General features: G+C 46.2%; 1 protein-coding gene across 1 annotated transcript in view; it reads left to right on the top strand.

Annotated features, from left to right (window-relative positions):
* Positions 1-1,983: 1,983 nt before the first annotated feature.
* CLVS1 (clavesin 1) overlaps positions 1,984-14,067 on the top strand; it is an 83,721-nt gene continuing 71,637 nt past the window's right edge. Inside the window, exons 1-2 of the mRNA XM_029068307.2 lie at positions 1,984-2,079; positions 13,256-13,531. The gene's annotated coding sequence lies outside the window, so the exon portion shown is untranslated. The remainder of the gene's footprint in view (positions 2,080-13,255; positions 13,532-14,067) is intronic.

The following is a 14,067-nucleotide window of genomic DNA, read 5'->3' as shown; positions in this document are numbered from 1 at the left end:
TCTATCTGTTGCTGAATTTTATATTCCAATGCTTAGTACAGTGCTCTGCACATAGTAAGTGCTCAATAATACTACTGAATGAATGAATGAACCTTCTCACTAGGCATCGTTCTCACCTGTCCCACCGTCGACCTCAGGCCCCCGTCCTACCTCTGGCCTGGAATGCTCTCCCTCCTCAAATCCACCAAATTAGCTCAATTTCCCCCTTCTTAGCCCTACTAAAAGCTCATCTCCTCTAGGAGACCTTCCCAGACTAAGCCCCCCTTTTCCTCTGCTCCCCCTCCCCATTGCCCCCACTCGCTACCTCTGCTCTACCCCATCCCCGCAGCACTTATGTGTGTATATAGGTGCATAGTTATGATTATTTATCTTATTAATGATGTGTATATATCTACAATTCTATTTATATTGATGCTATTGATGTCTATTTACTTTTTTTGCTGTCTCCCCCCTTCTAGACTGTAAGCCCGTTGTGGGCAGGGATTGTCTCTATTTGTTGCTGAATTGTACTTTCCAAGTGCTTAGTACAGTGCTCTGCACACAGTAAGTGCTCAATAAATATGATTAAATGAATGAATGAATAAGTGGCATTCAAGACAAAATGTAATGCGAGAGTGACAGACCTAGTGCATTTGTTACCATGGCATCTCCGTCACTGGGCACAATTTGTAATGCTGCTCTATATTTATCACTAATGCAATGGAGTAGGCTATTGAAATGCCAGTGTGGCTTGGCAGGGTAAAAGGGAGTTGTGAAACTCTTTGACCGAGAGCTTTGGACACCCTTGACCAAGTTCATTGGCTGCTTTTTGTGACTCAGGTTCTGTGTAGGGGAAATGGGGACACCTGAAAGGTGGGCTCTCACGAATCACCATTTATCTTTCTGAAAACATCTCAAAAGTATCCTGAATCAAGGAGCTCCTGAGGTAGCAATACCGTTCACGCTCGGCCAGCTCCTAGATGCTAATGGGGAAGAGGGATAGAATCGGAGGCGAGGCACAATATCTTTGCACCTGGCTTTGTAGAGACCTCCTCCCCGCTTCCCACTACTACCCCATTCAAGCTGCAGGGTTCTTAGTAGGGCTTGCTGGCAGGTTCTTTGACTTGGGAGCTGTGAAAACTCAATGCCCTTTCTCCTTTTTCCCAGAGGCTAGAGCGTTGTGCTCCTGAGTCCTCCCAAGTGGGATGGAGTGTAACCTCAACACCCTCTCACCCCAGAAGGCTCTCCACCCATTCCACAACTCCTGTCCTTCCTATCACCCCATCCTGTTTGTGCTCTAGTTTTTAGTTTCAGCTCCCTCTTGGCGCTTGTAAGTTGCTAATAAGTTGGAGGAACAGTCTGATTTCAAGTTTACCTCCTCCCTTTCCCTGGCCCCATCCCCAGAGGGAGAAAAAACTGGGTGTGATTGTCCAAAGGCATCCAGTCACCTAAGGGAGGAAGAGGAGAGATGAAGAAACTAGGTAGCCCTCGGCCCGGATCGTCGGTGCCTTAACAGTCAAACGTTCGGTACATTTACGTGGACACTGTGCAAAAAAAGCTGTTCTTCATGAAATGATCTTTTCAAACGCATCCCACCCCCAGCTACAATAGAGACATCTTCAAATCCAAAGAGCAATGATTCTTATCAGTGGATAGACACTATATTGGTATTCATCCATAGGCAGAGCTGTTAACTCTAATGGCAAAAAGCAGTTAAGGGTCTTGGCCAGAATTAAAAAGGATCTGGTCCATTTCCCCTGGGATTTAATAAAGAAATGTCAGCGAGATCGATCTTCATCTTGAAGATTTGAGACCGGCACCACCTCGCTCCTCCCCGGTGCTTGTAAATCAACTCTAGAGACACACACCTCTTCACTTCACCCCTCGTACCAGAAAATGGGGGCCTGGGGAAACTGAAAGATGCCGCCAAGATTGGGCCACTCTCCCCTCCATTATTTCTTTTCCATTTAATTAGGGTTTTTTTTTCCCCTCCCCCAGGGCAGGAACGAGAGGACAGCTGCTCGCCGTGCACTACACTCATTGTGCTGGGATCCTGCCACCCGTCTGCTCCTGACACTGCTGGGGAACAGGGTGGAGATGGTAAGGATCTCTAAATGATTTAAGGTCATTTCTTCCTGGCAATTTAGTTAGATCTGCTGTGGCGGGTAAGTCTCGGGGCCGGAAAATGAATGCACGTTTTAGCGATTGAATCAGCAAGCATTTGGAAGGGGAGGCGAGGCCACCCTCCCCAGAGACTTGCTAAGCTTGACAGGTGAAAAATAAGCCAGAAGAGCCCTCAGCTAGCTAGAGAACAATAGTTAGGGCAGCACCCTACAACCCTCCCCGCCTTCCTCCCCAGTGCCCCCTCAAGCTCCACAGAGATGGGCCCACTCCCCCTGCCCGCTACAACTGCCAAAGGGCGGGAGGATGGACCCTGAGCCTCTTTTACCCTAAGAACGACCTGCAGGCTCTTATTTGCCTCGCTCATCCTGGAGCTCTAAGTTCAGCATGTTGTAAGTCCACCTCGCTCTCCTTTTGCCGGTCACCCTCTCCAGAGAGCTAAATGCAGTGCTCTGCACATAGTAAGCACTCGATAACTACCACCAATTGATTGATCGATAGAGGAAATGGAGATGCCAAGTGAGAAAGATCACTTCAGCACCGGTGAAGCTGGATGAAACCAGGGCTTGGCCCGCTTGGCATCCAGGCCCCCAGAAGCTTGCCAGCACCCACCCCTTTCCTTCAGGGACTCTGCCCCTCCCCTCTAGGCTTTCTGCTGCCAGCCAAGGTTTCGTCTGCTCCATACTGGTGCCATCACCGGGGCAGACCCTGGGCTCATCCAGCCCGGTATTATGCCTCTGACAATAGCCACAGAATGCTGGATGGTTGCCCTCCTGGATATCTGTGCAAATGTTTAGGAAAGGGCCATCAAAGTCCCTAATGGCCTCTAGTTGGCATTCATGGACCTCTTGTCCATGAATTGATCCAAACTCCTAGGATCCCTGCCGAGATTATCGGCCCGCAAATTCCTGAGGCGATGGGTTCCTGATGCCTACCATCTGCTGAGCCAAGAAGTGTTTCCTTTGGCTCTTTTCGAACTGTCCACCTTTTCAAGATTCAGTGTGTGTCCCCTTGTTGTCGGGGTGGAGATTTGGTTAGCAGCAATTCCATGTTTGATGTGCCATTTGATGTATTCCCACCCTGGGTTTTGTAGACTTTCGGGCGTCTCAACAGCAGCCCCTGTGCCTTTCTCTGGCCAACACTTGGAGGAAAGACAAATAACGTTGTCTGCCTGCTTCAGAGAGGGCAGCGGGTTTACGTCTTCCTATTGCCTGGTCCAGAGTCCCCCAGAACGTCAAGCCAGCCACTTCCAGAGACAAGGAAGCCCAGCTGGTAGCCAGGGGATCTTGAATCAGTGCTGGCATGACATAATCCAGGACTGCCTCTCCTCGAGCAGACTACAGGGTAGAGAGGGACAGGGCCAAACAGACACTGGCTCCTGGGAACTTTCAGACAACAGACCTGCTTGGTGTGTTGAACTGCAGATTCTGCAAAGTCACAGAACGACCTTTATCTTCACCATTCAGCTCTCAGGGATGAGGTGTCGGGAAACATAAAGCATTTGAACTAGTATTTCATTTCCCACCCACAATCTCTTCACCGTCTTCTCTCTCAAATTGCAGCAAGCCTTTTGTGGATTGTCCCCATGTTTCCATTTTTACTCTTCCTTCTCGACCATCAAGCTAAACTGTAAGTGCATTTGAGGGATTAACAACGGAGTTATGGAGCAGGTTTCTGTTTATCTTCTTTTCCACAAAGGTAGCCCGAGGAGGGTTTTGTGAGGGGAGTGTGTGTGTGCGCGTGCGCGCGGGCTCTGATTTTTCTCAAGTTCTGTGCAATGTTTTAGTCCATTCAAGTCTGTGTGTCTCTTCATAGAATTGAATTAATAAAATCCAGATCTTTTTGGCTAATGGAATCTTTAACCATAATAGCGACAGAGAAATGCGTGATGCAGTTTAGCCCCATGTGGTTCTGTTGAGATGAGCTTAGTAACCAGACTCCTTCCCAGTGGAGCCGTCATTATTGAATTACCAGAATTAGAGACCAAAGGATCCTCATGCACTGGTTCTGCCTGCCTCCTGCCCAGCCCAGGATTACTTCCGCTGACACACCCTCTCACTTTTATCCATGGTCATTCCTCACAAATGATGTTTTTGTCTTTTCTTGGGGACCTAGGTCCTTATTTAGAGTCTGCCTGGGCAGGAGGTATGGATTGTTATGGTGACGCTTTTTTCCCCACATTATTCTTGGGAGCGCTTTCTAGTATCAATCCTCTCTTCCCTGGAGTTGAAATCTTTCTCAGAGTTGTGTACTTCTCATCTTTCTGATCCCTTAATCCCTTTCAGAATGGCCTCCATCATCTTTAAAAGTCTGTCTGGTCTGTGTCTTCTCACCAAGAACTAAGGTGTCCACAGACATTTTTGGTATTCTAGGAGTTTTCATTAGAGCCCTATATATGGGGATCAATCCATTATATTTATTGAGCACTTGCTGGGTGCAGAACACTGTGCTAAGCATTTGGGAGAGGACAGTATAACATAGTTGGTAGACCCGTTCCCTGCCCACAAGGAGTGAACACTTAGAGTGGACCATTACTTATTTATTTTAGTCACCATGTGTTCCCGCTCTGTTAGCAATGAGACTGGCCAATTCCGTTGAAACATGAGCTTTCATTACCTGATAGAGATATATCATTATTGAAGAATTACGGGACATTCTTCCCATGACACAAGTCAGTTCTGGTGTAACTCAGACCGCACGCCACGGTATGAGTAGATTCAGTGGAGGAAGAAATGACTGTCTGTCACCCAACGCTTAGGGCTGCTGTAGTTCCCAGCCTTGCTGTCTGCTGCCATCCAGCACTTTGGCTTTCTTTGTATTTTTGTAACGTTATGGCATTTAAAACAGGAAAATAGAAATGAGCGTCCAGGGTGTAAAGCATTCTACTAGTGGGGGTAATAGCATAAGAGAAGCAGTGTGGCAGAAGAAACAAGGTAGTCTAGTGGATAGAGAACAGGCCTGGGAGTCAGAAGGACCTGGGTTCTAATCCCAGCTCTGCCACGTGTCGGCTGTGTGACCTTGGGCAAGTCACGTCACTTCTGTGCAGGTTACCTCATCTGTAAAATGGGGATTAGGACTGTGAGCCCCTTGTGGAATGGGACTGTGTCCAACCTGATAAGCTTGTATCTACACCAGGACGTAGTGCAGTGCCTGGCACATAGTAAGCGGTTCATGAATAGCAGAAAATGCCATAGCAAAAGTATTGCTACTATCTCACTCATTTGCTACTATAGCCCAGCCCTCACACTGTGTTCCTCTAGCACCAGCTTGCTCATTGTGCCCTGATCTCGTCTATCTTGGCATCAACCCCTTTCCCACATCCTTCCTCTGACCTGGAACTTCCTCCCCATCCCTGTATGTCCAATCACTACTCTCCCCACCACCAAAGTCCTACTAAAATCACATCCTCAAGAGGCCTTCCCTGATTAAACTCTCTTTTCCCTAACTCCCTTTCCATTCTGTGCCTTTTTGCTTGGATCTGTATTCCCTGGGCACCGTATTGAACCCACCCTCAGCACTTATGTACTTTATCTGTATTTTATGTAATTATCTGTATTAATGTCTGTCTTCCCCCCCTAGACTGTAAGATCACTGTGGGCAGGAGTCATGTCTGAACTCTATTGTAATGTATTCTCCCAAGCACTTAGTACAGTGCTCTGCCACACAGTAAGCGCTCAATAAATGTCAGTGCTCAATAAATTCTATTGATTGATTGATATAGGAACTTGTTTGGAAATTGTCAGTTGTGGTGCTATCTCTACTCCATTAATTTCCATTTCCATCAGTGGTTACTAGAACACCCTTTTCTCATAACATGAAGTTCTTTGAGAACCCAATCCCCGCACATTGGAACTCCTCATTCCATACTTTTGCTGAGCCATCACATTGCAAATTTATCTATTACTACCTAATCCCTTTCCAAAGTTTGTCAGTATTCATGACTTCCAGATAACCTTCGGACATACTCACACCAACAGGGATTTGAAAGATTACTGCAACTCCTGAGGCTTTGAAGAAGTTGCCTCTGTCATTTCCTGGCTTCTTTAAATGTTCCAGTGTAAGATAAAATGGCAAAGTTTGTCTCCTGTTTTGTGTTGTCATAACAATCAGTGGTATTGAGCACTGTACTGAGCACTTGGGAGAATACAGCAGAGCACAGCGAAATTGACCTAAATGATCCCTACCCCAAAGGTGTTTTCGGACTAGAAGGAGAGATCGATGTTAAATTACAGGTGGATATAGACATAATTCTTTTGAGGGTGGGAAATGGGCATGCTGAGAAGCAACATGGCATAGTGGATAGAGCACAAGTCTGGGAATCAGAAGGTTGTGGGCTCTAATCCCTGCTCCACCACTTGTCTGCTGTCTGACCTTGGGCAAGTCACTTCACTTCTCTGTGCCTCAGTTTCCTCATCTGTAAAATGAGGATTGAGACTGAGCCCCTGGTGGGACAGTAACTGTGTCCAACCCAATTTGCTTGTATCCACCCCAGCACTTAGTACAGTGTCTGGCACATAGTAAGCACTTAACAGATACCATAATCATCATCATGATTATTATTATTAATAATACGCCTTGAGGAAATAAAAGTCCTACGAGATGAAGCAATTTGCCCCCTAAATGGTCAAAATTGATTCAGAAGTGTCTGGACCAAAGAGATGGTGTTTCTTTCATCCAGTGTCCCACACTAATATTTTCTTCTTATTAAACTGATGCTTCATTTTTTTTCTGACTCTCACTGTGGTGAGCAAAAGAGCATGACATTGTTTAATATGGTTGGCCATCAATCTGGTGGCTTACTAGCCATGCATATTATAAAGTTCATTTTTGGAAATTCTAGAGTCCCTACATTTCCTGCTTCTGAGCATTCTACTTAGTGATCTTTCCCGGGACAGTCAGTCCAAAATGTTAGCAAATGGTAAGGTTTATATGAAGAGTGAGCAGGACAGAAGAATGAGTGACAAAGACCAGCAAAGAGGAAGAGAACCCACCCACCTTTATTGATTGCCCAAATAACCTTTACCCTCCACAGTGACTTTCCCATGGTCGCACAGCAGACAAGTTGTGGAGCCAGTATTAGAACCTAGGTCTTGACTCCCAGGCCTGTGCTCTATCCAGTAGGCCATGCTGCTTCTTATTTAGAGCTCACTTGAGTCCTAAAGACTCTCAGGGCCCTGGCTACTTGGGAGAGAATTGAGTGGCTTGGAAGTGCAAGAATTTATTGATTGTTGGTAAATATAGAAAAAGGGTGACCAGCAGCAGTAGTAGTGAAGGTATTTGTTGGGCACACACTGGTGATCTGCACAGTACTAAGTGCTTAGGAAAATACAGCCAGAGGATGAGTAGCCTCTCTGGAAGGGGGAGAGTATCAGGACGAATGGGAAGACAATAGAAATGCTGATATCATGACAGAGTTAAGAGAGAAAGAGCAAGAAATGACTGAAGGGTTGTTAAATAGAATTTACAAGGAAGAGTTAAGTGATTTGGGATTACTGGAGAAGAGATTAAGTGATAACTGACAGGCATCCCAATCACCATCTTTGGGCATATGACTGGCAATTACAGGAAAGTGGCTGATCAGCATTTCTCCAACTCCTGGGAGGGTGAAACCAGTAGAAATAGGCTTAATTTGCAGCAGGAGGGATACAGGTTAGATTAAGAATGGAGCTCTTGAGAGTAGTGACTGATCAATTTGATAATGGGTGATTAAGGGAAGATGTAGATTTTTCTTTCATGGAATTTTTTAAGAAAAGGATGGACGTGCATCAATCCTAATGCTTTGGATCTGCCTTACAAATCATTCTCACAAATCATCCAGCCCAAAAGGGGTTGTGTTTACCCAATCATATTTGCATTGATTTTCCCCACACTTTCTAATGCCATCCCCACTCAGCCACCTCCATCTCCAACTGCTCCTAAATCCCTAGGGAAAAGAACCCGAGCTTGCCTGCAGCCAGTACACAGTTCCCCACAAACACAGGTTTCCAAAAAAAAATTTTTAAAAAGCGGAGACAGGAATTATGGAATTTACTCCATCTTTTCAAGGACCACTGCTTGGCTTTTTCTTGGTTCTGTCCCCTTGACTACTGCATCAGCATTGACACTGACCTCCCTGGCTTCAGCCTCTCCTCTCTCCAGTCTGTATTTCACTCTGTTGCCCATATCACTTTTTGATACAGGATGATTCCGTGCCTGCCTTGCCATTCCTCAAAAACCTCTAGTAGTTGCCCATTCTTCTCTGCCTCAGGTAGAAACTCCAGGCCACTGACTTTGAGGCACACAGTCAGCTCTCTCACCACTAATCCTCTCTCCTCTCCCACTACAACAACCTGCATGCCTTACTCCTCTAATTCCTCACAGTGGAGTTGGGGAAATGCGGATCATCCGCTTTCCTGACCACTTGGAATTCCTCCCGCATCATATCAGTTGGTCCACTGTTCTCCGCAATTTCAAAGCCCTTCTATAATCACATGTCCTTCAGGAAGTCTTCCCTGACTAATCTCCTACCTTCCCATCCAATTCCCCTCCCTACTATATCATCTAAGAACTTCAGTCTTTACCTCCTAAACACTCCCCCCCAAAAAATAGACAAACCACTTGGATTCATAGCTTTTAAACTCAGCTGCTTCTCCTGACTGGTAACTTTTTTTAATTGTTGGTCCTTGAGGACAAGTAGTCTATTAACTCTGCAGTACCCTCTGAACGCTTAGTGGTTCAATGCTCTGTTCAGAGTGAGCACTCAAATACTATTGACTGTTATTTCCTTTTAAACTCACAGAACATGGATCAGTGTTTATTTCCAAAACTAGGTTAAATCTAGAGTGTCCTAAGGCAGAGAGGCGAGGTTAGCCAACTAGTAGAGGGATAACTAGAGTTTGACTGTGATGAAGAATAACTAGATTATGTTTAGCTATGCAGAGATGTGTCGTCCTTTTGTGACGAAGGTTCACTGCATGGGTTTCAGAGTCTCTGGCCTTCCCAAAATCCTCATCTTTTGACTGTAATGAGATCCAGTTCTTTAGAGGGTCTTTGGGAACGCTTCAGCAAGTGGAGGTGTGATCTCCAAAGCCAGTCCCATGTTAAGGAGGAACTTGTATAATCACCCATTGTGTATTTTCCATAGTACTGTCATCCTAAAATTTTTCTGCTTCCCTGAAATCTCAGGCAAAATTTTCCATTGTCCAGGGTTTTGTGATCAGTAGTTAGCACAGCCTGAGACTTAGACCCTATAACTTGCAAAAGCGCCATCTTTGTGGTTCACACATTTTGAGATTTTTGACCGTCCCTTTGGACATAGATTTGAAAAGCCAAAGTAGTGAATATAAATGGTACTATGATTTGTAATCTGAGCAGCTGAAGTGACCAATTTAGTTTTAATAATAGATTTGGAGCATATGTGAGGCCGTTATCTTTCACTAATCTGTAATAACTCCTTGTTTATTTCCTGTTAAAAGTATTCCAAAAGCTCTAGTGGACTTGAAGGAGCATCAGCTTTGTAGCTGCCACAAAGAAATTGATATCCAAAGTATTTTTCCAAATTCCTAAAACATTTTGAAGAATTTCAAATACACCTTTAAATAAACAGAAATTCACACACGTGCATGTGACTTCAAAGACACTCATATAACATGAGCCCTTAGCAGAATTTGCCATGGAAAGCGTTCTAGTGAAAGGTAAACGGTGGTCCTGAAATACCTCGGTCTTTCTTATAACCTACTCCATCTATCTTATAACCTACCCTACAGGTCCCAAGTCTGCTTAACTATGCCATTTAATGCCATGACTCAGATAGGATCGATTTCCAAATTAGATGGATAGTTATAAATGAAATACAAAACAATGATGAAAAGAAACAGATAATTAAAACACTTACTGAAGTTTTCTAGTGGGTCTGAAGAGAAATTTCTTTTTTCCCAGAAACAATAGTTTCCAATTTCTGCTAGCTCAATATATTATCTTGCTGTGAATATTTAGTGTGGAAGAGTTATTATTCTCATTAGTTTTATAATGAAATAATTTCTTATTGAAATAAAGATAAAGTGCTGGTGAAAATAACTAAATTACTGGATGGACCCATCTTTTTGAGCACTTCTCAGGCACTGGTGTGTTTATTGGGCACTGCTCCATGCAAAGCTTTGGTACTAGGCAGTGAGGATATTTTCAAAGAACTAGAATAGTCTTTCTTCAAGCCATTGCCATACAATGGAAAATTTAAAACCACACTGAAAAATAACCATAATCAGGAGCAATGGACCAACCTAAAAAGTAACCAGTTCCCGCTTTAGTGATGCATAGCTAAAGGGAGTTGTGAGAGTGTAAAATACCGGCGGGGCAGGGATCATGTACATTAATTCTGGTGTACCTCCCCAGCCTCTCAGGGTTGCACCTGGAGAGTTTCCAGTACTCTACCAGTCTCGATTACGGGAAGGAGAGTAAAACAGAGGCTTGTCCATTCCATTCTGAGCTTGGTCAGTGGCTAGCTAGTGGAAGGCAATCTGCTATGGGGCAAAACTCACCTGTGCTGGGCAGCAGTGGCACAGGAGAGAGTCAAGGTTGGAGACTCAGGTTTACTGCACGGAAGGAGGCAATGGTAAACCACTTCTGTATTTTTACCAAGAAAGCACTAAGGATACACTACCAGAAAAATTTCAGATGGAGGTGGGGCGTCCTGGGAGAGATGTGTCCATGGCGTTGCTATGGGAGAAGCAGCATGGCTGGAGAAGCAGCATGACTCAGTGGAAAGAGCACGGGCTTTGGAGTCAGGGCTCATGAGTTCGAATCCCAACTCTGCCACTTGTCGGCTGTGTGACTGTGGGCAAGTCACTTAACTTCTCTGTGCCTCAGTTCCCTCATCTGTAAAATGGGGATTAAGACTGTGAGCCCCACGTGGGACAACCTGATTCCCCTATGTCTACCCCAGCGCTTAGAACAGTGCTCGGCACATAGTAAGCGCTTAACAAATACCAACATTATTATTATTATGGGTCGAACCCGACTCAACAGCATAAGACAACAACCCTCCCCAGTGCTTAGTACAGTGTTCTCTGCACTCAGTAGGTGTTCAGTACATGCTATCAGTTGAACAGATTGTCTGGGGCCAGGTGGAGCTAGAGAGGTTAGAAAGGGAGGGATTTGAAGAGGATTTTGAAGGAAGGGGGAAGGCTTCCAGGGAGAAGGTATGCCACCTATGGTGGCTTGGAGGTGGGAAAGAGTAAGTTTTGCTTGGACGACGGTAAGCATTATGTAAAGTGATCTGAAAATTCCAGGTGCCAGGTGTTGAATGTCATGGGAACAAAATGGCATCTAGGAAACAAATACTGTTGCATTCAGTAACCATTGTCCCTATTAAAAAGCAGTAGAAAAGACTATGTATTGAGCAAGGTTGCCCAGGCTCACTGAGAACTTCAAATTATAATAATGATCATAATGATGGCATTTGTTAAGTGCTTACTATATGCAAAGCATTGTTCTAAATGCTGAGCACTGTTCTGAGTGCTTGGCAAGCTATTTTGCTGGACATATTTTCCTTGGATTTTGGTTCAGATTCCTATCTGGGTTGAAAGGGTAAGAGGATTCTGGAAACTTCAAAATGGAGTTCAAATTGCACCAGTGGAATTTATAAAGAATAGATAAGCATTAAAAATGGAAGAGCCTTTTGCTTTTACAAATTATTTTTAATGCCAAGTTAATACCACATTTAGGACATCGTAATTTCCCCAAACCAGGGATGAAAGTAAAAAATGGATATATCCCAGATTAGGGGCGGAGCTAAGGCATTTTAAAGATTCTGATAAAGTACAAGCTCAAGACGTTTCAAAATAGAGTGGTGACACTTGGGGTCACCCTGCAGCCCAGGACCAATCCCAGGGTCAAAAGCCGTATCATGCTGCCCCAAAGGACCAGAGCGTGGGCCTGCTACTGGCCCACCTGGATCCAGGCCGGCTTCCCGTGCAGTTGCTGACAACCCTGCTAATGGCCAACTGGCTGCCTTGCCCACTGCAACTGGGGGCCCTGTGCTGTGGCCTAGGGCTGAGCTGATGCTGCATGGGGGCTGGGTCCTCTTCTGAGCACACTCAGCCCCACCAGCGAGGGGCCATCCAGCCAGCCCCCCGCCTCACCTCCACACTCTGGGGATCCGTAGTTTCAGGTGGCTTGGCTCACTCTGGTCTTCTTTGAAATAATTCACACTGAACTGGGTCATCTGGTGGTTATGCAGCGTAGTTTAGTGGAAAAAGCCCGGGCTTGGGAGTCAGAGGATTTGCGTTCTAATTCCGGCTCCGCCACTTATCTGCTGGGTGACCTTGGGCAAGCCACTTACCGTCTCTGTGCCTATCTCATCTGTAAAATGGGGATTGAGACTGTGAGCCCCACGTGGGACAACCTGATTACCTTGTATCTACCCCAGTGCTTGGAACAGTGTTTGGCACATAGTAAGTGCTTAACAAATATCATTATTGAGAAGCATTGTGGCTTAGTAGAAGGAGCACGGCACTGGGAGTCAAGGGCCATGGGTTCTAATCCCAGCTTCGCCGCTTGTCAGCTATGGGACTGTGGGCAAGTCACTTAACTTTTCTGTACCTCAGTTACCTCATCTGTAAAATGGGGAATAAGACTGTGAACCCCACATAGGACAACCTTATTACCTTGTATCTATCCCAGAGCTTAGAACAGTGCTTGGCACATAGTAAGCACTTAACAAACCCCATCATCATCATCACTTAGACTGTGAGCAGAGTTGGGCAGAGATTGTCTCTCTCTGTTGCCAAATCGTACATTCCAAGCACTTAATACAATGCTCTGCACACAGTAAGTGTTCAATAAGTACGATTGAATGAATGAATCGCCATCTTGCTTTCACTGGCGTCCCACTGTGCCTCCTATAAAATTCCTTGGGGGTCCCTCTACCTGGAGAAATTTCTAGTACTCCCCGCACATAAGTTCATAAAAAAGTGACTTTGGGGTGGCCTGCCTCTCTATCTTGTAGGATCCCTTCTCTTCGTCGCCTCCGACCCGCTCAACCCTGCAACCCGCAGTAGCGTCTGACGCTAATGGCAGCGGGCCTTGTTCCTTAATGAGCTCGGTGCGGAGCGCTAGATGACTCTGAAAGGTTTAGATGGAAAGGTGCGAGTCTCTGTGCTTCTCCCCCGCTACTTAGGTATCTTACGCAGACCTGCCTTGCGGAAGGAGGAAGGCGATGGAGGGATCTAGGACCCAGGGGAAAGGCAGGCTGCATGTGGAAGGACGAAGACTGTGGCTGTGGCGCACCCGCCTCCTGCCCAAATCACAGCCCCGTGGAGCCGGGGTGCTCTCATTCACAGCTTTCCAGAGAGATCCGAGCCCGCCGACCGAGGGAATCTCACCCACCCGGCTCAACAGAGAGGGCACCTGCAGATCGGCTCTCCCCAGAGCAAGGCTGGGCAGCCGTGTGAAGGTATTTTGGTTTGCTTTTCTCTATTTACAGTGGCTCTCCATTCCCTTTATTATTTTATCCCCTCCCACCCGCCTTCTCATTCTTCCCAGTTGCAATGCCATGGCTGCGGCGCTTCAGCACTTCCTATGCATGGACAGCGCTCATCTGCAGTCCCTCATTTTTAACCCCCCCACCCCCCCCAAAACACCCCCACATACACACCCCGCCACCTCTTCCCTCCTCATCCCCACCGCCTCTACCGCCTGGCTCCGGGTCAACCTGCACATCCCCAGGCCACCTCCCCGGCGATGACCGTGACACCGTCACGGTTATGCTGTCATTCGGACAAAAGCTCGGGAACCTAGAGAAAACAGGGAAAGGGGGGCCGGGGAAGATGGAGGATAGGGAGGGCCGACGAGGGCCACAAGTTTTCAGCAGAGAGAGAAAGTTCAGGTGCGTGACAGCCCCGAAAACAAAGAGAGGAGGCGAATCTGGGAGCAGAGGAAAGTGACGGCAGGAGAAAAGGAACCCTGACCAGACAGATGGGATTTGGCCGA

The sequence above is a fragment of the Ornithorhynchus anatinus genome, chromosome 7 (genome assembly GCF_004115215.2).
Source record: "Ornithorhynchus anatinus isolate Pmale09 chromosome 7, mOrnAna1.pri.v4, whole genome shotgun sequence".
NCBI lineage: Eukaryota > Metazoa > Chordata > Mammalia > Monotremata > Ornithorhynchidae > Ornithorhynchus > Ornithorhynchus anatinus.
Note: the sequence above shows the minus strand (reverse complement) of the source record. Positions and strands in the feature narration are given on the sequence as shown.